This window comes from Coturnix japonica, chromosome Z (genome assembly GCF_054131305.1).
Source record: "Coturnix japonica strain WE chromosome Z, WE-NBRP24, whole genome shotgun sequence".
Taxonomy (NCBI): domain Eukaryota; kingdom Metazoa; phylum Chordata; class Aves; order Galliformes; family Phasianidae; genus Coturnix; species Coturnix japonica.
Genome location: NC_140702.1, coordinates 60600382 through 60627097, shown reverse-complemented (window position 1 = coordinate 60627097; position 26716 = coordinate 60600382). Strand labels below are relative to the sequence as shown.

The window sequence follows — 26716 nt, the reverse complement described above, 5'->3', positions numbered from 1 at the left end:
TGAAGGCAGTCTGGGCTATATTGACCATGCCTTGGTTGAATTTGTGATCTTGAGGAATATGGGCCTGGAGAAAAGCAATGCCAGGGCCCTGAACTTCAGGAGAGTGAACTTCTGTCTATTTACAGAATTATTAGATGAGAACCCTTGGAAAGCTGTCCTTAGGGAAAAAGCAGTAGAGCAGAGCTGGCAATTCTACTAAGAACCCCTTTTTAACAACACAAGAACTCAGTGTAGGAAAACAAGCAGAGAAAGCAGGAGGCTGGTATGGTTGAGCAGGGTCAAACTAAGGGAAAAGAGGAACACTCTTGAATTGTCTTTCTTGAACTGGAGTGCCAAAATCTGGACACTGTACTCCAGATGTGGCCTTACCAGAGCAGAGCAGAGGGAGAGGATCACTTCCCTTGATCTGCTCGCCACACTGTTTTTAAAGCACCCTAGGATACCATTAGCATTCTGGGCCACAAGGGCACACTGTTGGGCCATGATCAGTGTGCTGTTCTCCAGTACTCTCATGTCTCTCTCTGCAGAGTTTTGATCTGATCAGCCCCTAATCTGTACTAGCATGTGCAGTTATTCCTCCCCATGAGTAGGACACTGCATTTGCCCTTATTGAACCTCATAAGGTTCCTTTCTGCACAACTCTCCAGCCCTTCCAGGTCTCATTGAGTGGCAGTACAGCACTCTGGTGTGCCAGGCAGTCCTCCCAGCTTTGTATTGCCATCAAACTTGCTGAAGGTACGCTTTATCTCTTCGTCTATGTCCCTTATGAAGAGGTTAAACAAGACTGGATGCAGTTCTGACCCCTAAGGAACACTGTTAGCTACAGGCTTCCAACTAGGCTCTGCCACTGATCACAGCTTTCTGAGCTGTACCAGTAAGCCAATTCTCAGTCCATTCATCTATCCCGCACTTCCTAAGCTTACTTATGAGGATGTAGTGGGAGACAGTGTCAAAAACCTCAGTGATGTCAAAGCTGACAACACCTACTGTTCTTTGCTCATCTATCCAGCTGGTCATGGCATCATAGAAAGCTACCACATTGATCAAGCATAATTTCCCCTTGGAGAATCCATGTTCACTACTCATGATGACTTTCTTTTCTTCCACTTAGAAAGGTTTGGATTCCATGCTTGAAGTTGACATCCAGAGTAAGCTTTCCAACCTACAAGATTCTGTGATTCAGTTTCTTCATGCTTGCACTATGTTGCCATCTAGGATATTCTCGTGATTGCCAAGAAGTTTGGAACGTTCCATAGTACTGTGTTTTCAAATTGGTTAACTGTCTGATACGCAGTGAATTTCATGCAACATCCAGTATAGCATTAGGAACTCTTCCTTAGGATAGATAAAGCAGAGCAACAACCTCTATGCCACATGAAGTGCCAGCAAGAGCACCAAGAATAAAAATATCATGTTGACACTAATAAGAAAAGAGGCAAAAGATTGGACATGTTCATATTGTGAGCTAACAGCTTTTTTTTTCAGTCATATAGTGAACTCCCTTATTTTGGGACATCCTGACATATGATTTTGATCCCTAGGTCCACTTTGAGGCAGGGAAAAGAAATTATAGAAGTCATCTAATATATGAAGGGAAGTGGATCAGGGATGGAATGGTAGAAGGCAGGGGACAGTGACCAGATATCTTAAAGAGAAGATCTTGCCTGTTTTAAGTCTACTGCTGCTAGCATCATGTGTTGAATGAGACACAGCAGTAGCCAGTTGCGTCTTAGGTTTTGTCCAAGTAACAATGTAGAGAAGCTTTAGAAAGAGGAGAGATGAAGTGATCAGAATGTATAGGGATATGTCTGCTGGAAAATGAAAACTTGATTCAGAAATTCAGTTTCCAAAAATTGAATGTTATTTTAAATTATTTTTTTTTATTTGCATGTTTGTAAATTGTTCACAGTGCAAGTGGGGTCCTCTGCCTAGAAGATGTTAGCCTATTAAAAGAAGTGTAGGCTCTGCTATTTCAGCTGCCTCTTGAGGATCCCTTAACAATTTAATTGTCCTCATGTCCAAAAACTCATTTCTCAGCCTAGAGATCCCTGATGACCGTGAGTCAAATCAGGAGACGTCGATGACACTTGTAGGCAAGAAAAATAAGTTTAGTTACGTGCTTTGTGCACTCTGTCCGGTAGGGGGAGATGTTGCCAAACGGCAGGAGTATTCAGGCTGGAGAAAATTCCGGGTTTCGTGGCCAAAAACAATGAATGGTCCAAGGATCGCCGAGAAGGCGGCCTGCTGTGGTTATGGTGCACGAGTCAGCTTGTTGGGTGCTTTATTTTATGTTCAATGGAGAGCTGCAGAGACAGCTATAGTTTGGGCTTTTGACCTGTAAGGAAAGTTGATCTGATTACTTCTGGATGGAATGCAGTGATTGGGGTGGGTGCTCGTGCCCAGGCCTCTGAACAAAGAGTCAGATATTTGGAACAAGCTGTAGACTCCAGCCTGCTGGAGGCAAAGTTGAGGCTGCCTGTATGGTGAAGCTGTAGCAAAGCTGTGCTGCACATGGGCATTTCTTCCCAGTTGTACTTTCCTTAATAACTTTGTTTAGAAAATATCTTTATAGCTTTGTATTTATTGAGTAATGTCGACAGAGTTCTCTGTACCAGGAAATACTTTTTGGAATTAACTAAATAATTGGAATGGCAGAAAACGTCTTTTCTTTCTGATTCAGCATGAGAAGTCAATGACTTTCCTAAGACTCCTGTGCTTCATCCTTCTGATTCTAGCTTAAGCTGTGCTCTTTCATTTTTCATATAGCAAAGAACAACTGAGCATAGAGCAGCATTTCTGGGAAGAGGCATCAGGTGTCCATGGATTTCAGTTCAATCATGACAGTAAACTGATCCATAGGGACTTGCAGAAAAGTTCAGAATTGGCATTTGAGGAAGTGAGGAAAGAAGGGAGCTGTCTCTATAGTAATGTAGTGACTTCCATTGCTGTGAGTCTCCTTGCACTTCTGTGGTGTATCACCATATATCCATGCATCAGTATCAGTGTGCACTAGGAAAGCTGCAATGATAAAAGAGGAAACAAGGACTCTATGTTGTAGTAATTTAGGAAAAAAAAAAAAAAGAAAGAAAGAAAGAAATGACTTAGCATGAAAGCCTTACTGTGACTTAGAAAGGACATTTTCCTGTTATAACATGCCAGTATCAACCAAGTAGCAGGTGCGAGAAGGGAAAAAACACTGATGAGAAGTCAGAAAATTGCTTAAAAACAGGATCACTTTAGAGGCTTTTCTGATTTCCTGTAATGTTGTGTTTTGGCTGGAAAATATGCAGCTGAGGTCAATGTAGCAGAAAATAAAAGCAGCAAAAACATACACAGGGTTGCTGTGCTGGAATGAGAGTTGCATTCCTTACCGAGTTGGTCACAGAGAATGGTGCCTGCTTAAATTTACATAAAACAAATCCTAAAGCATCTGTCATGCCATATTCTAACATGTGTGCTGTTTCCTTAATTTTGCATTATCAGAAAGCCTTTGTTTAGATATAAGCAGCTTTTGTTACTCAGATTTGCCAACATGGGTCTTCGCATTTCTTTTCTTTCTGCACTGCGGCAGTGCTGGTTGTGGTCTGGGCACTGCCATGCTGGTGTGGGTTGGCTATGCAATGCTCCGGCTCCAACCCCACTGCTCCAGAGGGCTTCAGCCCCTGCTTCTTAGCACCCTACTTATGTGTGGATTCCCTGCTGAGAGCTGGCCTGTGGTACTGCCTTGATTTTGCCAGGAAAGTCAAGAAAAGGCAGAAATCTGCCCTGCTTTCCCTGTGAGCCTTCATGAAGGAGTTGCATTGGGAAGACGAGAGGAAGCCATACACCAAGTGTGACGATGTCCATAGGTGGAGGTGGCACTGTTTCCTGCAGGCTCCCTTGCTCTCTGTTGGTGATGCAGCAGTGCCAGTTTCGGTGTCCACTCTGGTTTCTGCCTGGTATTTCTGCTTAAGTAGCTGTGACTTGGTGTGCTAGTAGGAAAACACTTGGAGCTGTCATTGTTCCTCATGACTGAAAGTCCATGGAAGGGGCCAGCTCTACTTTGTTGCCTGTCAGCAGGGCTGGTGGGTCTCAGCAGATGTTTCTCATGTTCACAGTCAAGGAGATTTTCCAAGTGGATAAATCCTGCTGGCTTGGCCTTGTCATCTTCCTGATGAATGCAAAAACTGGTTCAGGGTTTGGCCCTGTGAAGGCAGCAATGCATGCAGAAGCTGAGTGTCTCCCAGCATCATGTGTGTGGTTTGCTAAAAGGTTTTGCAGAGGGAATACAAACAGTAGAGTCCAGCAGAGCAATGTGGTTTTGTAGGGATATAAGTGGTGATGAAACCTCAGTCCTAGGCCAGCGGTTTAACCACAAGTCATTAGGACTTTGCTTAATAATAAAACTGGAGTAAGTACTTGAAACTGTCTCAGAGAATTTTCTGCAACTTTCCAGTCGAAATTAATCAGGTCCTGCGTATAAACACCTGAACCTTTAGAAATGACTTACTGCTTTCTTTCCTAAGGATGTAAATCAGGAATGTCCAACCCGTGGCCTGCAGATTTCAGTTGATCCAGCACAGCTGGCAATAACCCGCCAAGCAGCCCCAGGCATGCACCTATTGCTAGTGAACAGTCAAACCAAATATTAACTATTAATGGTGCCAACTGAAGCCAGGGCATGGGGAATCCAGTGCTGTGTAGTGCTGATTCAAGCTATGTCAAATAATGTATCAGAATGCAGACAGTTGGCTAAATGCAGTGCTATGAACAGCAAAGAATACCATGCCATGCTTTCTTTTCTGATAAATAATTTTAAAAATGGATTTCAAGATTGTAAAGAGAAAAATCCATTAATTTTTGTTTGTGACACCATTTTCAGTTGGTACAAATACATTACCTGCAAATTTTCAGATGGAATGTATCGAGTTGCAGTCAGATATTCAACTCAAAAATCTGATCGTGTCTTTTTACCAGACTTTCCGCAATTCCTGTCTTACCATAGAAAAATATTCTTTGCTTCACAATCACACCTTACTCATGCCACCATTTCTTGGCAGTACACACATTTGTGAGCTGTTTTCAAGGGTGAAGCATAGGAAGAGTAAAATTCCATCAAAAATCAGTGACAAACACTTTGAAACTTCACTAAGAATTGCAACCGCTTCCTTTGAAGAGGTGTGATACATTTGTTTCACAAAAGCAACTCAAATATCCTGATAGTTTCATGTATTTGTTCCTTTTCTAAATCATTTTAAGAAAAATATTTAAAATTAAAATCTTTTTTTACTTATGTATTAAAAGCATCGTACATTTTACAGGAGCTGCTCTGAAGGTAATGCCTCCTTTGTATTTCCATGGAAACTACAACAGATATGAAGGCATGATTCCCAAGATAATTCCTCTTCATTTGATGCATCCCAGGCAGGCCAAAAGGTTGGACGCCCAAGATGTAAGTTAACACATGTTCTGTTTTGCTGACAAAGTGAATCCTGCTTTAGGGAACTCATGAAGCATGGCTATTGTGAGTAGAGACAAATGTGTGATGCTAACTTTCCATTTTAAAACAGCAGTCTCAGTTAGCTCTTTCTTCATATTATCTCCTCTTCGTTCTGACAGCTCTGAGTAACAAGGTTCATACACTGCTGAGAATCTGAGCCTTTTTCAACGTCATTTTATTACAGATTTGCCTCTTTCCCAGTGTGACTGAAGGCAACAACTGTAGAGTCACCATCATGTAAAATTTTGCATTTAGCCTTGTTCAGGCAGACTGGGCCTCTCTCTGTCTTGCCTGGTGCTGGTGTGTGCTAAGTATGGCCCACGTTCACTTTAGACTCATGTTGAGGCATTCCAGCTGCTGACTGTGGTGTGCTGCAGATGTGGGGACTCGTAGTGGTCAGTGGGCAAGCCCAGCCTTGGAAGCAGGCCTGGCACTGAGCTTAGCTCATACAAGCTTATTCAGAAAGCTGTTTGTGGTGACAGAGATAAATGGATGCTATAAGAAAGTGACAGAAAGTGAGTTCAGACTGCACTTTGTGGGTGATATTCCTCTTCATGTTTTATTTCCAGTTATTTTAAAATTACACAATTCATCTTCTCTTCTGCAGACCTCTGGGCAATAACCCTCCTACTTCATCAGGATGCAGACCAGAGGATTTCTGACCATTGTTTAGCTGTTGTGTGTCTGTTTCTGTACTGCTTGAATAGGCAGGTGTTTTCTTTTATGTCGTTCTGTGACATATCAGGCCTTTTTTCACATACTATTACTTGTTAACATCCATACTGGTATTCCTCAGGTCCTGTTTTGACAAGAAGTATAACAGGGTCTGGTCTCTGGTGAGCCAGAAGTTGTGCTGAGGATACATCTTTGCCCGTATTAGAAGACATGGTTGGAAAAAAGATGTTTTTAAAATTTAAAGAATATTTTTAATAAAAGCATATGAAAGAGTAAGGAGAGGAAGAAAGGGAAATAAAAAGTCCCCATGAACAGTGAAATATTTTTGCCAAACCTATAACAGGTAGTGTTATGTAGGTTATCTAGAATGATTTCCCAACCACAGAAACATTAGTTAGGCCTGAATTAAAGCTTTCCTGCTATTGAGGCATTTATAATGATTTTAGTCAACGTGAATTCTCTGTGGTCTAAAAGTTTGACCAAACTCAAGTGTAAGTCTTTTCTGTAACAGTATGTCAGTTTGGTTTGATCTCCTCCACCTGGCTGTGTTTTTTCACAGAACTCTCTGTTGCTGAGACATTTACTGCTTTGTCAGTAGCTAAGGCTGCCCAGCATATGAAAACATGTTTGGAGGGAATCAACATGAAACCAGTTCAGTAATCTGGAGGCACTGCTTTGGAAAACAGGCTGGTAAAAAAATACACATACAGTGGCAATGAAGCTAGCTGGTAAATTAAACACTGGACAAACCTGGGCACAGGACTGAAGAGTCTGCACTGTGAATTGGCTAGACTAGCTCCTGGCACATGTATCTCCGAGCATTTTTCATGTTTCAGGAACCTTGTGGGCCCAGTCTGGGAATTACCACAGGACAGGGGTCAGTTGTAGTGCATGAACCCATTGCATAGGGAATGAGACCTTACTGTGGGTCCTGTTCTATCTGGTTACACTGCCAAAGGATGGTGCTGATTGTGTTCAGTATACAAAGGTATCCCTAAGGCTGCCTTTGGGTGTGGGTTTGGTTCCGGCCCCAAGAAGCCAAGTGCTCAAAGCTTATTTCATCCTGTGAAATTTCATGATGGACAGTGTGGAATGAAGAGTTGTTGACTATCTCAAGGAGGTGGATGGAGCTGCTGGGGTCTGAATGAAGTGTCTTGTATTGCTTTCATGAAAGGAGGGAAGTCTGTTAAAGAGGCGGCAGAAATAGAAACCAAAGAAGAAACTTTGGTTTCTGGGGGGTGGCATGGCAAAGAACATTTGAACTGAGAAGGAGGTTCTCTCCTGAAATTCTTATTTCTTTTTTTGGTTCATAATCCAGTCATGCATGCAAGTCCAGGCTCATCTTTTTGTTCTCCCCTGCTTGCTTGTCTGCTCCCACTTGCTCTATGGCAGAGCCTAGTGTTTTCATGACTGGGCTACTGAGTGCCAGGCTCTTTGGCACAGACAGTGGCTGGGATCAGGGCTTGCATAGCATTGCAACTTGGTGTGTTCTGCTTTCTCCACTTCAAAGCCTTTTGCCTTTTGCTACCCATACTTGCCTATTTCTGGTAGAGCATAGCCTCCCTTCACCAAGGTTATGGTGTGGCATTACTAGCAGCACTGTTTCTCTCTGAAATGTACCAAGAAGAGACTGTGATGGAGAGGTCAGAAATATACTCTTTCTCATCGGACAGGTGCAAACCATGTTATAGCAGACCCACCTTGCTTTTTCAGGGGCCTGAAGCTCTGCAGCTGAATTTCACACGATCTCATCTAAGTTTCTGCTTTTTGCAGGCTGTAAAAAATAGCAAGAAAGGACGTGGTCAGCAACACAATTCCCCAGATAATTGCAGAAACATGTTTAATCTTATGTTGCTGTGAGCCCGTTGTTTGTTTCTTGATGCCTGTAGACAGAACATTTATCATAACTACTCTGAATTATCTCAACATGCCATGATGTCAGTCTGGGAGAGAGTCTCCCTTTGAAGTGGCCTTCCTTTCAGTAGGTGGATTGAGCAAAGAAAAGGAGAAAGGATTATGCGAAGGTTACTGGAACAGCTGAGATCACTGAGCTCACCCAGTGCGGGTGCTCTAGCATAAAGGATTGCTTTGTATGCACTCAGACACCAGCAGTGGATAGGGTAGCTCTGTAGGTATGTGGGTGATGAAGGGCTAGATTTGGCACCAGCACCTGCAAGTGCAAATTGCCTGAAATTTACCTACAGTGCCAGGTCTGGATTTGGTAGTGAGTGTAAAGGCAAATGGGACATGCAAGACAATTAACAGAATTTGGCAGAAAGCACCGGGCTACGTGGTTTGTCCATGCCCAAGGTGACCAAGCTGTTCTCTATCACCTAATGAACAGCAATTGGAATTACAAGCTGAGGGGGATGTCACAAACCTTGTAGCAAAGCGTGCTAGTGAGGTTTATTTTTCTCATGCTCCATGCAGTTGGAAACACATTAAAAATTGCCTCGAAACACTTTTTCCCAAAAAAGTGTGGGCTGTAGTTACCATGTGGAGTGTGTCTATGTCTCTATCTTTGTGTTTCTCACCTGAATTTTTGGGCTAATTTGACCCAAAAATGTAGAAATGTCAATTTCAAGTGATTTTCATGAGACTGACAACCTGGTTAAAGAGAGGAGAGATGATGAGGGACTCAATTGAAAAAGGCAGATGTATGTATTTATAGAAAAATGACTTGGGAAAGTTTTTTTTGGATGTTTCTAATTAAATAAAACTTGGAGGCTGTGCCTGATCAGAAAGCCCAGACTTGAGAGACAGAGCTGTGGGAAGCCGCACTCCAGTAGTGCAGATTTTCTTTGTACATTTTCTGTCCCTTTTTAAGGGAGCGTAAGCTCTGACCCACTACTTTGTGACAGGCACTGTCATTCGTGAGACAGGCTGTTCCACTGTGGTCTTGGTCACTACTGAAATTTTATGAAACCAGGCATGAGTCAACAGTGTCCTAGTGACTTGTTTCCTGCAATAAAATGTAGCTCACTGAAGGGCATTGTCCCATTTCTCTGAATGTTTCGACACTGTTAGCTATTATCAGGTTTTATTGGCACCTGCTGGGGTTTCATTGGTTCACAAAGACCAAGCCTTCGAGGCATGTGACTGGGAATACGAACCTGAAAAACAAGCAGTCTCATACTGTTACAAGTCACGTTTCTTTACTGTAAACATGTAGAAATTCTTTGCTGAAAACACAATACAGAAAAGTAAACTGATAAGCCTAGATCAAGGAATGACTGAGCTAATGCAAATCATTTGATAATCAAAAATTATACTCACACATAGTCAGTAGCTTTCTCAGCTATCTTGCAGTGACTGGGAATATTTTAATTGTCACTGCAATTACTGTTTATGTTTTTCTTGAGGCTTGCAAGGTTCTAGCTAGCTGTTTAGTTCTCCTTTTTTTTTTTCATCTTGTTATACTTCTTGCTTTTAGACATCACCAACTGAAGAACTCAAGTGTTATGAGAAAGATCAACATTATTGTATTTCTAGTCAGACTTGAATGTTTTCTGGAAGAAAATGCATGTGGTATGGTTATTTTTTGAAAACAATTAATTCTGAAAAACTTTAAAACTGTGTGCCTCAAGCTACTGGTTGCCCTGCAAATAAAAATGCAAATGGAATATTGAGTTACCTGCTTTGTTGAAGTCTACATTGGATGTGTAACTATTCAAAAAAGTCTAAATTCCTAGACTGAGCTACCCTTTACATTATAGTCTCTTTGTCATTTTGACACTGCCAATGGCTATAAATGTAGGTTGCTCTGAAAGTAATGCCTCCTATTTATTTCCCTGGAAACTACAACTGATACAAAGAGCACAATAGCACTGTGACAGAGCAAATTCTCGGCTACAAAACACTGTTTTTCAGCAGAATCACCACCATTAGGTATGCATTTTCACCAGCAAGGAGCAAAAGCTTGCATGCTACACTGCCACAAAGCTCTACCATGAGAAGTGGCCCACTGTTGCTGTCAGCAGTGCTGAAATGCACCACTCACTAACTCACTGTACTCGCATGCACTGTTTGGTCTCCATAAATGTTCTGTAAACATCAATGAATGTTGATGGGTGCCATTTTTTCTGCATGGAGGAATTCAGTGCAACACCTTTGCTCCATGTGCACTTCCATGTCAGGTGTCATTTTGTCAGAGTGCCCCTCTGCTGCCTTGTGTCATATGGCAACGGCATGTAACAGGATTTGGATGGGAGGGTTCAGCCTCTACTGCCATGCCACCAACATGATAAAACAGGAGGCATTACCTTTGGAGCAGCCCTTGTATTTAAATAGTCTTAGATTATACAATGAACAGTAGGGTAAAAATTATAATAAAGTCATTTGGTTTATTTCTGTGTTTGTCAGACATCTGTGCTGATAGTATTTTTATGTTCTTAGTTTTCATTTTAAAATAAACAGTAACACTGTGATGGGAGATCTCCTAATTTCCTGTTAATAGACTTTAAATTGAAAAGCATTTTTCAATGGCAGTGCTGTCCATTTAAATTATGGATGGCAATTTTGTTTCATTTTTAAGCTCTTCTCTTCTGGCTGGAGATCCTTGAGTCATAAGACGTTTATAACTCTTTAACAATACGTAACAACAAAATAATTGACATTCTACATACATCTGTAAAGGTGCTGAAGGTGCATTATGGCTATAAGAGAGAAGGTAAAATCAATGAGTTACAGGGGAATTTGGTTTTCACTCAGTTCTTCCCCAGCCCTGAAACCTGCAGCTATCTCTTTTGCATGTTGGTGATCGACTCATGTCAGTCCACAACTGGGCAGATTCTGGGACCATTTAAAGTGAAGGCCCCTCTAGTCTAGGTGTCTGTACATTCCCTCTTTGGTATTTGAAATATAAATTTGTACGTACATATTGACAACCACATCTGCATCCCCATGTGTACATATATACATATATGAGCTGTATGCTCAGTAAAAGTATTTCTACTGATGGGACTTTGGAGTTATCTGTCAGACAGGCTTTGCCAAACCACAGGCAAAAGAATCCTAGAGTGTGACATCCTGGCCCTGATGAAGTAAGTGGAAAATCTCATGCTGTCTCTAGAGCCAATATTCCACCCATTTGAGCAAGATATTAAAAAGGAATCAACTAGAAAGGAGAAACCCTTGTAATTGGTGACCATGGAAAGGAAAACAGGAAAAGTACGTGACATCTTAATGAGGCTGTAGTTTAGCAACACATTTTATTCTCTCTCTGATGTAGTGTAAGAGTGATTCCTCAACTCCAAATTTATCTGCTTTGTTGGTTTTATATCTTGGCTGCAATTTTATTTTATTTTTATTTTAATTTTTATTTTAACAGTGATAATGTAAGGAGTCTCTACATCTTGAAATGTATGGAAATAAACTTTTCTGTATTCACTTTGCAAGTCAGGCTCCTGTGTTAAAATATGGTGTTTCAGTGTGCAGTTGGAGGCTTAGTGTAGTTTTATAAACGCCCATTATTGGGAATAGGAATGGGAGAATTCTGTCCTCGAGGCTCATTTTTGATGTCCCTCTGATTTGAGAATATTACCACAGTATGTTGCATCAGTCACACTGAATATTTAGTAATGACCTCAACACTATGTTACACGGTAGAATATGGTTTCTAAGGGATACCGCAGCAGGTATGCATCCTATTCCCTGTTAAAGCTGGTTCTCAAATTATAGCATTTTCTGAAGAGATGCAACACCACCTTCATATTGCTCTGCTGGAGACTTCTTGCACAAAACACACAGCACCATGAGTGCAAACACACCCTATTTAAGGACACTACTAAACATTTTGTTTTGCATTAAGCACATTTAAAACGTGATGTGTAGTACCGCTACTAGACATAAACTCAGGCACGTTTATGTTTGGTAGTGATGAGAAGAGAAACAGTGTTTCTGATGATAATAGTAGAGGTCTGCTGGTAATTCAGCTAAGTTACAATTACAGTGATGTGCACCCTTACTGGCAGGATTCCGCTGTAAAGTGGTGTATTACATGTGTTTCTGAGTTCATATGTTAAAACAATAAAGAGCTTGGTTTGCTCTACAGAGTGTAAAACCTACCTACTCCCTTGGCTGCCACAGAAACTCAAGAAGATCAGCAGCAGGCAGGAATACTGAATTTTGGTTTTGTAAGAACTTCTGCGTGTGCACAACATTAAGGCTGTGTATAGATATTGGTGTTAATTGCACTTCTCAAGAGCTTTCTCCAAGATGACTTTTAAAAGCTTGCAGGACTCTAGACTAATAGCATTCTGATATTGGACCACAGGAGAAGAATGAAAAAATGTATCATAAAAAGCGCTCTATTAATTCAAGAAGTGTATTTAAGTTTTAATTATTTATAACATTTGAGAGTATATTAGTAAATGTTCTAAAGTGTATTGATAATAGTTATGAAGTCTGAGTAATTTGAGTCCTGATTATGTCATCTTGCTCTTAAGTCCTGCTTAGAATTGGAAGAGAAAACACTGATGTTAGTTTAAATATCAAAATATGATTCAGCATAAAAGTGCTGGTTTGACTAGATTTCCAAAACAGGGTCCTTCAGGTTAAATTTCTGGTTCTGTTGGTGTGTCAATTTGGCTTGAATTTCAGGAATACTGAGTACATCTATTTGTCTACATTGATGGGATTATTTAGGTTAGTTGGATAGCTTGGACTGCTGGTTTAATCATGGTATTTGTGGTATGAGAAGTGGTTTGTTCTGTAGTTTGTAGATTTTAGAACAACCCATAAAAACTGGAGGCTTGACCAACTTTTACTGGTATATAAACACAGAAAAATCCAAAAGAGCCAACAAAGGCTCCTTACTCCACAAAGGCGTCTTATTATGCTAATAGTGATAAAAGAAGATACAATCTTACAAGCATAAGAATCACAGAATAACAATCAATTTTTATAAGGCTGTTATGTCATCCTCGCTGTTTCCTCAAAGGTTTGTGGGTATGAGGAGGATACGTGTGCCTTGACCAGGCCCATGAGTTCCTATGTCTCGCACAGAAGAGACAACCTTGAACCCACAGTATGATGGATGTTCCCCCTCTCTTTATTTGTGGGAGAGGTGTCATGGCCTTGCATGGACCACACTGGCACAGCAGAATGAAGATCCATCATACAGAAGATTGTGCTTCTGTCACTACAGCCATAACAACTGAAAGTTGGGATTTAGCAGAAGATACTGCCATTCAGTGCCCAGCCTGAGTGATCTGTGAGTCTAAAGGGCTCGTCCTGGCTAAGTAAGGAAATGAGTGCAATAAGCAAAAGGTTTCTGCCAAAGCAGCCAAAGCAGGATCCTTATGGAGGCCTCCTGGCTCCCCACCAAACGTCTTGGGGGGTAAATGTGGCTGTCATAGTTCTTGGATTGACGGGCAGCTGTGCCCAAGATGGCTTTCTGTGATCACCTTTTGTAACCTACTTTGTTGTGTTCTCCTTAACACTCTCATGGAGAGACCACCAACACGTACTGGCTATATACAGATCAATATGCCATAAAGGATGATCATTAGGAAGATAAAACCTCCCTACCTCACTGGCAATTATTTTATGATATTTCTGATTAATGATTCCATTTCAGCCATTTCAGTGCTCAGCAGTCTTCATTTGCTAGCGTTGATTATGGGAGCCCATGCCTTGCCTGATTCTGAGTAATTTTGACCAACAAATGTGAATTAAAATCAATAGAAATGTCATTAGCATCCCTGTGCCATGAAAGATAATATGACCATTTCTCATGCATTCAGTTTATTAAAATTTGTTAAAGTGTGAAATATGTATGACAAATAATGATGTTTTAATCTTTTGCCAAGGTAACAATTGAAAGCTGATTGATTCCATTCAGTAATTATAAAATCAAAATGATGGAAGATTGTAATCATGAAGGATTCTGTCTCATACTTTGTCATGCCTCCGTGCAAGATAAAATTCTCATTTATAACTTCTCTTTTATCTGGAAAGAAATCAAGCTACTCTTTGCCCCTGTTTAAGTCTCATGGCTAGTTAGATAACAACGTCCTCCCAGCTCTTTCTCCTGGACTTCGATGAGAAACAGAGCCTGCAGTCACAGAGGTGTTGCATCCTTGTGTATGCCATGGCTCCTTAAATATTCTTTCTTCACTGTTGGCTGTCCTCTAGCTGGACAAGTTTGAGAGGGTGGCTGTGTTGCACTGATGGGTGCTGGCAGTTATTTAGTCTTTTGTGACAGCTGAGCCTAGTCCTTCCACATTCCACATTTTCCTCCGCAAAGACAGATGTCACCTCATGGACCTTGCCCATGTTGCTCTCCATCTACACCACTGAACATGAGAAGGGAGTGTGTCATATTTAGGCCACCTTCACTGGACCTGAACTCAGGTGAGAGAGTCTGTGGGCTCCTCATGCCCCTGCGAGAGATTTGCCTTCTATCTGGTCTGTTGATGCCTCACCTGCAGCTGGGGGGCCAGCTGCTGAGCATCTGGAGGTGCATTCTGTCCAAGAGACTGAACATCCAAAATTATTCATGTGTGTTTTCTTGAAGTTACTCCAAAGAGATAAGCTCCACTCTCTGTTGGCATTTCACTGTAGTAGCTAGGGGTTTTGGGACACCTGGCTTTGTTTCTGGCTTTGCCATTCATCTTCTGCATGGCCTTAGCAAGACCTTTCCCTTTTCTGGGCCTGCCTTTGCCCACATACTCGTCTTCTGAACTAACAGTGGTACTGAATCTGTGTTTTGTGAAGAAACAATAACACCTTTCTAAAAAGATTCTGCTTGGCAAGATCTAATGTTAACTGAAGATGGAAAAGGTTTGGTATATTGAAGTTTTTCCACCTCTACTTTCTGCTTACCTTCAGTGGAAAGTTGATTCTCATCAGCTGAAGAACAGAAACGAGTCCCAGCCTGCTAGCACAACTACAATGCTAGTTAGGAATAGTCTGAAACACATGCGGGTACTCAAAATAAGCCCCAGCTTGTCTGTACACTGACTTAACACAATAAGAGTATGCTGTGGACCAGGCATCTACTGAGAGGTGTCCTGGAGCAGAAAGCAAAGTTTCCCTTCTTAACAGCTTACTTTTGACATCCAGATCCTGGAAACACAGCTATTTGTATGTATAGAATTTCCTCTGCAAAACATTGATGTTTTCGGGTAGCCTGCGTACTCTGTGTTGAAATCCAAGATACAGTGCAGTCAGTGGGTGGCCTCAGACAATTTTGAATGGGCTTTGGAATGGGGCCCAAGCATATCACAAAGAAAAGTAGAAGCAAGCTTTGCTTTAGCCAAATGTCTAAGCATGTGCTTCACCATTGAAATCAGTAAGAATTAAGCATATACTTATTCTGACACTTACCTTAACCACCGAGGAATACTGTCCTGCAGAGTTTGCTTAAAAGAGAAATATGCCTTTTATGTGTCAGAGAGGGACATGGCATTTAAAATGGCAGCTTTATTTTATTTTTTAGTGACATAGCAAAAGCAGTATTTGGCCCCGTGCTCCTTGGGATGAGGACATTTCAAATTATTACCAACTGCAGCTTCTCACTGCATCATTTTGCATTATGCAGTTTAATGGCTGCCTGCTAGGAAAGGTATCTTCTCTGCCTCAGTCGTCTAACAGGATTTTTGGCATCCAGCTCATCAGATGGGTTATTTTCTTTAACCATATTCCTGTAGGACTACATCTTTTAAGCATCCTGCTACATTATTTTGGCACAACCTTTACATCTTTTCATCTTATTGTTTCTGGAATTCCTTTTCTCTTTGTATCAAGCGATGTTGCTGTGTGTGCTTTTTCTAACAAATCTTGGTGGAAGATCAGAAAAACAAAAAAAGGCTAATATATCCTTAAGGATTGATAATTTCAGGGTCAAAACAGATTTTAAGTGCTGATCTTCTTGCACTCGATGATGAATCTTTCTGACCAAGGAGCTGGTGTATCAGATCTAGCTGGCAGCACACAGAACACATTAGGAAAACAAAGAGAATGTGAGATTAAACTGAAAGCAGGCAACAGAGGCATTTTCTCACTGTTCTGCGTGAAGGCAGAAGATGCTTCAAGAGGATACAACCTCGGTTTTCTTGTTGGAACTGTGGCCTCTTCCCCCCATCAGATTATTCAAAGGTAAATTTGCTTTTCGCTCTCTCAGACAGACCATTTCCCCCTCACTGGTATACTTATTTATTAGTAACATTATTTGTAAAATGCTAACTTCATTGCCTGCACTGTTATCATGTTATCTCTATGCACTTCTGTGAGAATGTAACAATGTCATGAAGAAAAATGATGTAAAAATGATGTGGGTACATAAAATGGGATTGACAAAATGTAATAAATCAATTCTGAGCTGAAGAACAGAGCTGCATGTGTAATGAAATACTTTGGCATTACATCATTGTTTATGTAACATCTGGCAGAGCCTTCTATTTCAATGCTGCTCTGAATCAGGATCATTTTCTCTCTCTGGGAAAAAAGGAAAACAAGACATTAGGTTTTGCACACAGAAAATGAAAATAAAATGGGAGGAAAAAAGAAGCTCCTGAAATATCTGTGTGAGTCTCCCCAGAGAAGTTCTGTTTCACCAGCTTAATGCAAAGAACATAAGATGAACTACTAAATAGTTCACATCCAGGCAGGATTTTCTTCAGCTGTGAAAGAGAAATACATCTTTAATGGGAAGGTGATGTTTTTGGGATGATATGATTCTTTTTTTCCAAAAGAGAATTTTTCTATTTTTCTTCATTTTTCTTCATTTTCATTTCACATTCCTTGTGGTCAGACTTCTAGAAAAAAACAAAACAAAAAAACAAAAAAACAACCCACAAAAACAAACCCCACCAACCAATGAGACAAAAACAGGTGTAAATTATACACACTTCAGTGCTTTCCACAGGGATGGAATTTTCATTTGTTTGTTTTTTACAAAGAAGAGCTGAATTACCCTTCTGCCATTGCTGGCTCCTGGTCTGCTCCATATGGGTTCTCCTTCAGTGCTGACTCCATCACTCCTGACCACCAGCAGCAGAGTCTTCTTCTCCCTGTGGTAAATCATCATTGCCCAGGCTTACCTGAAGGCTGGGGCAGCAGGCAGAGCAAGGTGAGCTCTTCTGAAAAACTGAGAGCTCTGGTTATGCCTTGCCCTGTTTGAACTCTGCAGGACTTCTGCTATTAATTCCAAAGGGATGTGAGTATTGTCTACTGCCTCTGGTGTCTGAGGTCCCCTGGGATGTCCTCATGGTGGCAATGGTGCTGCTCACAGTAGCCACAGGGCTGGATGGTGCCAGTGCTGCCAGCCATGATGATCCCCTTCCCCAAACCTTCAGTGGGTGGCAGTCACCCAGGATGGGGGAAAGAACTCTCAGAATCTAAAAATAGGCTTTTTTTTTGGCTTTCAGTTTAAAACATCCTATAGTTCAAGGAGGAAATAGAACAGGTTGCCAAAGAGAAATCTCTGTTTGTTTATCTCCTTATCTGTTAACCAAATATCATGCAGATAAGCCACTCTTTTGGTAATTGCTCTTCTCCCAGGGATTTTCATATGGTATATTTATCCAGCAGTATAGGTTTGCCTGATACATAAATGGATCTGGTAGTTGTAGTTGTTTTACTCCCCCTGTTTTCTCTGGGCTGGTTCAGAAAGATAGATTTTGATATGTTATTGAGCAAGGTGTGATTTAAGCATTCATTTTTTCATAGCATAAGCAGCAAGGGGAAGCAGAACACTCGGGACACAACACTTACTGCTCCAGAAACCTAGCATGGTATTGGTGTCTGGAGTGCTTCTGCCCTTTCTGAGTAATTGTTAGAGTTACTGAAAAGTTCATTTGCTTTGTTTTTAAATTAGTGTTTACTTCTATCGATTTTCGTTTTGGAGGAGACTGGTGCTGTAGAGCATGAATGTCACTGTGAGCAGGACAGTATAAAATTGGCAAAAGCAAGAGGGAGACAATGGCCATAAGATCTGGAGTCAGGACGTTTCGTTCCTTTTTCTATATTTTTGGTAGGCGACCTTGGGAAAAGAAATCACTACCTGGGCTGAAAGTGGGCTATACGTGGGGCCACAATGACTCTTACTACAGCAGAGGGAGCGAGGGAACATTTCAGGATGAAAACCCTTCTCTGTGACCTGAAGCTTTCTAGATGAATGTAATTTTTCGTTTTTTCTCCAGGAGAGTCATGGCAGTGTATAGTTGCACCAGGTATTTAGAAGCAGAAGAAACAGATCTACATCCCACAGGCATCTCCCTGGCATTTTTGGTCCTGGACACTGCAGGCATGGTCTGTCACACTGGAGTGGTACTGGGCAGGAGTGGGGGAAAGTTTGAGAATGAGAAGGGGCTAAGCTTATATCGGGGTGAATATGTGCACCAGGGCATTTGTGTGTTGTCAGCTCAACCACCTCCCTGCCCTGTGATTAAAAATGAATTGCCATGTTTTGAGTGATGGGCTGCCTCAAGGCCTCTGTGTTCACAAGGACCTTGCTGTCCTCCAGAGATCAAAACAGGGCTCTAGGTATTTTTGTCCCACAGTCAGTTTCGTGCTTCTGGTACATCCTGAGAAAGTGTTCAGGATGGTGTTTACAGCTCTGTCAGAGACGAAGCAATTGGTGCCTGTCTTCCAGGAGAACAGTGATTAGCCCTTTCCTCACACTGTCCTGACTGTGAGGAAACCTTGGTCCTCTCCTGGGCCCAGAGGCTGTAGCCACACAGCACTTGGACCTCCTGGTTTAAACCAAAAGGCTTCCTCTGCCATACCCAATCCATTAACAGTTTGGTGAGTGGAAAAGCTCGCTCTCAGCTTCACCCACTTCCTCATAGGACCAGAGCCCTCTCATTCCTTACCATAGACTGAGCTTTATGCCAGTTAAAGAGAAGGGAACGGCACTCTTGCTGTTCCTGATTCTGCCACTAAGGTGACAGCCTTCCCAAAGAGTTGGCAGTGGTCACTGCTCGAGGGGAAGGTTGCTAAAAGGGGCCGTGAATCAATGACAGTGGGGTGAACAGAGCAGCCAGCTTGCTCCTTTGCTGGCTTAGGGCAAGTCCCTGTCACCACCAAGATCCTGAGGTTTTGCAGCAAGGGCATGATGTCCTTGTGTTTGCACTCCATGCAGAAGGAGATAAAGCACAGGGTTTTCCGTTCTTGTCAGCCTGTGTCCAAAATAAACTTTGCAGCCGTGTTGCCTGTTGGGGTTTACATTATTCGCATTTGATTGCATGATGACTTGGCTCAAAACAGGGGTAAGCCAAGGCTGAATCCAGGCACCACCAGGCTGGCAACCCTCAAAATAGACACCTTTCCCCAAAGACGGTGTACAGTCTGACATTGCATGAGGTCCTTTGGAAGCACCTACTTCTGTCTACCTTGGAGCCATCACTACCACTGCCACAAGTAGCAGAGCATCACCACTACTGGCTGTGTCTGTATAAAGGGCTGCAAGTCTGCAAGTGGGCAGAGGAGCAGTATGCAACTGGCCTTGTGCCACCGCTCAGTGATCAAAGCTCTGAACAATGTTAATGAGTTTATTCACCACCTAGGAAATGTTTTCATGCTGGCCCAGTAGATGAAGGAACAGTGATGGCTGCAGGGAAATAATTTTGTACAGAGATGTGTAACAGTGTCATTTTGGCTTTGTTTCTTTTTACTTCTTGACAGCTATTTAGCATTGCACAGACATATGTATCAATAATTTTCCCTGTCATTTCTACAGTATGAAGCTGCCGATATCAAGTAAAAATAAAATATTTGAAGATTTTCTGCTGCCTAACATTGCCCCTTCCTTGCTTCCTGGCTATGCTGGTTGTTCGTGGTGAACCTTACTGAAGCTGCTGGCCTAGCTCCTGATTTCTATTTTTTTGTTTACTCAGAGCTGCTAATGTTGAGCTGACACACATCGAGTTATTCCTGATTGATACCAGGTGAGGTCAGAATGGTAACCATTATCTGGAAACAATAAGCCTGGGATATATAGTTTGGGTATATTTTTCCTTTGTTCTCTGTTATTTGATGGTTTGCTTCCAATGCTCCTTCCCGCTGACTTCCAACAGAGGTTTCTTGCTTTATAAACAACTGGATTGATTTCCAATATGGACTTTTACTTCCTTGAAAAAAGATCTCCTTGGGGGAAATTGGCATTTCTCTCTGTATATATTTTCTTATTTGCATTTACTCAGAGGGGTTTGGAATCCAGAGACAAGATTTACGTCAACAAATCCCTCTCCCTCTTATCCAATTTAGTTGTTTTAACATAATACAATCATTTTCTAAATCAAACTGATGGAGCGGTTCCTAAAGGCATTACACCAACTGTATATCTGGAATCATATTCGCCTTCTTTTATTGCATTAGCACCAGGCTTGAACTTTTCAAATTTGTATTGTGCTTTGCAGAAGTTCTCAGGATATTTGAAGCAGTTTATAGCTGGAATCTGGTGTGTTTTAAACCAGAAACTGGTGAGTGAATTATGGAACAGTGCTCACGTAGAGGTGAGCTTTTAGTTTCATGGAACAAGTAGAAAGCAGAATGAGAAAGTGAGAGGAATACTGCATCTGGTAGGTGTTTTTAGAGATACAACAAAGTGAGTGCTGTGTTACAGCTCTGATCCTGGGTGTCTCGCCAGACTCACTTAGAGGTTTGATTTCTTGTCTTTGAAGGAGGTGCTGAGTAAGGGTATGACCTTATTATCATCCATCCTTCCTAATATCCGCTTATAATATTAAAGAATTTTCAATGACTTTACTGAGAATCTTGCTCTCATCTGTGCTTAATTCATAATTATCTGGAGTAGTGGGGGGTCTGGAACAAGCTGGCTGGCTAAAACAACATAACACATTATGTTCAAAAAATAAGCCCAATGACTTGCAGTGGAGGTGCAAGGGAAAAAAGATCTCAGATCTTAGTTTGCTTAGTTTGTAGCTGGGATATGGCATTTTCTGTGGCCTTGCAGCAGTGAATGTTCTGAGGGAAGTGGTTCCCACTGGCAGTGCATTAATCCTGGCCCTGCTGATGGTTACAACACACTACTTGGAGATGTTAATTGTTATTAAGAGTGTTTAAAACATCCTTTCAGTGTTCACCATTGACTGCCCACGTGAGCAATTTTACTTACAGCTCAATCTTTCCTTTACTATCGATTATATTAGGAAAAAGATGAAAAATATGAAACCAGTGTTGCAGAGAGGAGATCAGTTTATTAAGGCTCCTTCTCCAAATTGGCTGTTTTAAAATTCAATAGATGAACATAAAAAGCAGGTCCGAGCAAGAAAAAAGCATCCATGCAGTTCAATCCAAAGGTAGGAACCCTCTGCTTTTTACTCTCAGGCTTTTCAGGGAATCCACAAAGCACAGAGTATACTTGACTTCCTGCCAAGTGATCAGGGGTGCATTTTTTTCCTTAGATAATCATGTTTGAAATGTAGCAAGTCAGTACATCTCCTGTGTATATTTCCCCGTGCTATATATCATTAATGTAATATTTCTCTGTGCATCATCACATGGCTTTTAGATCAATACCTTCACATATGGTGTTGGGGGTTAACATAACTTGTAAATATTGGAAGTACCGTGGCCATGAGGAATTTCTCCCTCCTCAAGGGCTGTCTGAGAGGGATGTGCCATGGGCAGGGACAGAAAATCTGGAGATACCCACCACAGTGCCCATAGTGAGCTGAGGGAAAGACCTAGTGGGACACTCTTCCTGTTGGGTGCTTGTAACTGTGGGCCCCTGTGCCTCATTGGTGCTCCACCTCATTGGAGACAAATAAAACCTGCTGTGCATGGAAGCCCTGCAGTGTAAAGCTCAGTGTATGCATGGCAGGGGGAGGCAGCCCTTGCCCTAGGGATGTGGTGACAACTCCATGAAGGGGCTGGGTGGAAAAGCGGGGATGGCGGAAGGACAAAGAGTTTACTCCAGCCTTCCTTTCTTCTAGGAGCCTGAGTCTTACACAGCAGGACATCTCCGGACTTGCACCCATTTGCACTTGGGTGGCAAAACAAATAATGAAGGCAGAATCCCAAGGAGGGTTATGATAAAGCTGTGTAGAGAAGAAGGGACGATGACTTCCCTGGGCTGGGACTGGATATCTGCCTGTTTGCAAAGGGAAAGAGCAATGATGACTTTCTAGCCAAAGGCCACTGCCATCCTACACCTACCTGGCTGTCTGCTCGTGCTCAGGCTTATTCCAACCCTAAATGCATTTAAAAAGGTAATAATACTGAACTCACCAAATTGATACATCAGTACATCTATTGTAGTATGGCTGAAATGCAGAGTAGAGATGCTGGGTAACAGCATGGGTGGCACAAACAGCGGGACAGATTTGTGACTAGGGTAAGGGCTTGATATTCACTGCATATGCAGCGTGCCCAGGAAATCAGTATGTTTGTGTACAGGGAATTGCAGCTTGTCCTCTGCCCTGCTCCCAGCCTACCTATTTTTGCACGCACCAGGCAACATCTTATGCCTGCTTGCATTGTAGTGTCACCTCTAACGTCAGGGGGCTTTAATTCAATAGTTAAATCTGCCCTAGGACATCAGCAGCAAACTGTCCTAACTTGATTTCCCTAACCCAGGGACCTCATTCACCACTGTCTTCCCAGCACATGGATTTTCAGATGTCCTTGCTCCTTTAATGCAGTTATGAAACAACACTATTTTCTATAACCTTATACATCTGCTGACAGGGTAGAAAAGAAACCTAACACAAGCCAAATTTTGTAATTTCTTCTCCAGACAGAAATTAATTTACCAGCAGAGGGCTCTCTTATGATTAAATTTTTTTTCTTTCCTTTTTTTTTTTTTTTTTCCTTTGCCAAGGTTACCGCCAGGTTTAAATAAAAATAATAAAAATAATAAAAAAAAAAAGAAAGAAAAAAGAATACAGAAGGCATGCAGCTGTTCCCATCTCATCAAAGGTAGGCTGTGAGGTGGGCTCTGGCTCTCTGTGTGTGGCTGGGGGAGACGTGGGCAGCACCTGGCCATAGGACTCAACGCTGTTTATGCGAGGGATGATAGAAGGGATAGATGGCAGGATTCTGAAAAACTCACATGGGGTTGTAACCTTTTCAAAGCTGGCCTGGGCTCCAACTAGCAGTCTGGGGAGGATTAACAGCACTGCTGGGGAATGCAGAGCACAATCCCCAGCACGAGGAAGAAAGAAGGACTGCTCTCCTTCACAGCAGGGATGGCACTGGGGTTGGTCCTCAGTCACCACTGCCTCCAGCTTATCATCTCACCATCTCTTTTTCCATCTCACAAACCTATAGAGCCTGCAGGTATGTTCACAGGTGTGAGCACAGCCAGGCACAAGAGCCATTTGGTAGAAACCCAACAGCCACCACCTCCAGCCCTTTGCTAAATATTTGGAAAAAATACCTTCACAGCAAATGGTAACAAAAATGCACAGTGAACACTAAATACACTCACAGATTAAGGTGGTTGTGACAAGCTTTTGTTACTAGCCTAGATATATCACATTGCTGTTTCTCTGCCAGCATGGTGGGAAGGCTGTCCTTGCCTTTTCCTACTTCTGACTACTCATTCTCTTGGTTGCACTGTTGAGATACACTGTCCATTATATATTAAGCATGACATGTAATTTTGCTGTAATGGTTCTATGTAAAAATCTAGCGAGGCAGCAGCCACTGAGAAGCGTGTGGGGTCCAGTTGTTCTCTTTTCATAATTTAAACTCTTCTATTTGCTAATAATATATATAGTTAAAGAAATCTGTACGCAAATGTGATTCTGGATGATTATAGAGGTAATAACTCATATTAGTATGTATGAATCTGTTTTAAAATAATCTGTATGAGTTCTCCATATGAAGAGGGCATCTGGTTTATGTCTTACAAAAGGCAGTGATTCTTCCAGTGGTAGAAGGTGGGATATTTATTATTTCAAATGAGTACTTAGAGACTAGAAATAAGAGGAAAAGTACATTTTCTGACTGGTTGCATAGACCATAATATTTATACTTTTCATGCTGATGCTATAGATAGGCTTCATATTCTGCCCTCTTTATCCTCTTGGTACATGTGAAAGTATATCCTGAGTGGACCCAAACAACATGAATTTATCAAGTAAATTCATACTTCAAGAAAAACAAATCCAGTTTAAAATTTTTATTTACGAAATGTGAGAAGCAATGAAATGCATTGGATTTTTTATAACATTATAACTCACTCTAGTAATCTCAGAGTCTATCTTTAAAAACTTGGCTATATAAGGCCATATAAAATCTCTGTCAAGATATGACCAGGCCTAAATGCTCAGAACTTTTGGGAGGGGGAGTAAGTTTTGGGCTGTTTACTGATTGAATGAGGAGAGTGGGAGCTCCGAGAGCTTTTCTTGCCTTCACCACTGATGTAGGTGAGAGAATCACAATCACTAGTGTATTTCATTCTCCTGACATCCTTTTGAGATACTGGCTCTGTTTTCATAGACAGGGAATGAGTCACCAAACAGATTGAGCAATTTATCTCCAGGAAGTTTGTGGCTGGGCTGAACTCATGTCTCTACTATCCCAAAACAGAGTTTGAGCCACTATGGCTGTCCTGAATATCTACATGGTGCCAAAAACACTGTAAAAATAGGCCTACAACCTATATAATGATCATCAATGTTGTTTGAAAACACTGTTTTCCTCAGACAATATAATCATAATAAAGTGCTATTGCCCTGGTGGCCCTTCATCCCTACGTGGCATATTTTTGCCACTAGGGCGCAGGACTCTGTTCCCTCAAAGAAGAGGCACTTCCTACCTGGGAGGAAGGGGAGCAGGTCTCTACAAACACATAGCCATCATCTTTGCCATGGCACAACAAGGTCTTTGTTGGGAAGGCTGCATTTCATCTGGGGGATGAAAATTTGCTGTCTTTGATGTCTTGAAAAGGTGTTGTGTTGAGCCCACCCTGAGAAGCTGATGGCTTCTGGCAGACTGTGGGGGAACTGGATAGGGTTGGGCGTGGTGCATGGTACAGTTGAGCTAGTGAAGAAAAACACCAATATCAGCACTCAGAGCGCATCCTCTGTGTATGTTTGCTGAATGACACACTGCCTCTTATCACAACATCAGTCATCAGAAAGCGTTTTATGGTGGCTTGTTTGAGTTTGTTTGAGTGGTGGACACTGTTGTTACTTACAGAGCCTCGGTAGCTGTGATAAACCTATCGTCATCTCTCTGGGGAGTTTCACAGTCTTTGTTCTCTCTCCAAAACAGAGATCTGTATGTCTCCTTCTCTCCTAGACCAAACAGTACTTTCTGTGGAGATTCTGATTTGTATTTTCACTTAAACCTGAATTTGTAATTTGCGTGTATAAAATCCAACACGAGAACATGAGAACAAATACAAATAATAGTTTAAGTAAGTGATAGCAATCCCTACATATAGTATAAGTATGTATTTGTACACACATGCACATGTATATAGTACTTACAGGTGGCATTTAAAAAGAATATTTATTTCTCTTAATGAACCTTAGTCATACTTTAAATCTTCCCATTCCATTAAGCTGAGTTATCTAACACATCTTCCCTTGTCCATTAATGCAATGACACCATCATAACAGGTCTCTAAGTTGGTCAAGCAGGATTTGCCCTTGAAGAAGCCATGCTAATTCTCCTGTATTACCTCCCCATCTTCCATGTGCCTTGGCATAGCTTCCAAGAGGATCTGGTCCATGATCTTTCCTGGCACAGAGGTAAGACTGACAGGTCAGTAGTTCATAGGGTCATCCTTTTTCCCTTTCTAAAAAATGGGTGTGATGTTGCCTTTTATCTGCTCACCAGGGACTTCACATGACTGCCATGACTCTTCAACTATTATTGAGAATGTGGTCCTTACCAGGGCATACATCTCATTCAGCAGTGGGTCTCACTTTCCCTAGTCTTCCTTTTGTTATTGACATACTTAAAGAAGCCTTTCTTGTCCTTCACCTTTGTCACCATATGTAATTCCAATGGCCTTAGCCGTCCTTGTCACATCTCCACATGCCGTAACAATGTTCCTGTATTCTCTACAATGGCTAGACTCCTTTTCCAAGCTCTGTAGGCTTCCTTCTTCCATCTGAGTTTTTCTACAAGCTCCTTAATCATTCATGCAGGTCTCCTGCCACCTTTTCCTGACTTCCTATTCTTAGAGATGCACTGTTCTTGAGCTTGGATGAAGTGGTCCTTGAATGTCAGCCAACTCTCTTGGGCTCCCTTACCTTCCAACGAAATGACAATGCTAACACATGATCCACTGAAACAAGTTTACCAGTACATCAGTACATAGAAGCAGGCAGATAAGACACCTTTGAATGAAAGAAATGTAGAAATCAATCTAACATCCCTCAAATATGTCTATTTAGAGAGATAGAGTTATCTTCTGCAGTGGCTTTAAAAGTGACTCAATGCTTTTGTAAGTAAGTGTTGCTGCTAACAATGGAGAAATAACAGGCCCGTCCAAAAGATACCTACCAAGACTAAGTATTTATAGAGAGGTCACTGGGTAGAGGTTAATCCTAGTCGGAGTGACTCCATAGATCTCTCCCTAGTTGCTGTTCTTTTTTTTTTGAGGAACAGGATGGGTGTATTGGATGTTTCATC

At 41.7% G+C, this 26716-nt stretch overlaps 1 long non-coding RNA gene across 3 annotated transcripts in view; it reads left to right on the top strand.

Moving 5' to 3' along the window:
- The window catches only part of LOC146754119 (uncharacterized), a 72641-nt gene that overhangs the window by 1477 nt on the left and 44448 nt on the right, over window positions 1-26716 (top strand). The window contains exon 2 of one of the 3 annotated variants that reach the window (XR_014939755.1): window positions 5301-5431. This is a non-coding gene — a long non-coding RNA (uncharacterized LOC146754119). Of the gene's footprint in view, window positions 1-5300; window positions 5432-15509; window positions 16256-26716 lie in introns of those variants that run through there. The other 2 variants (XR_014939754.1, XR_014939756.1) reach the window with 2 other exon arrangements.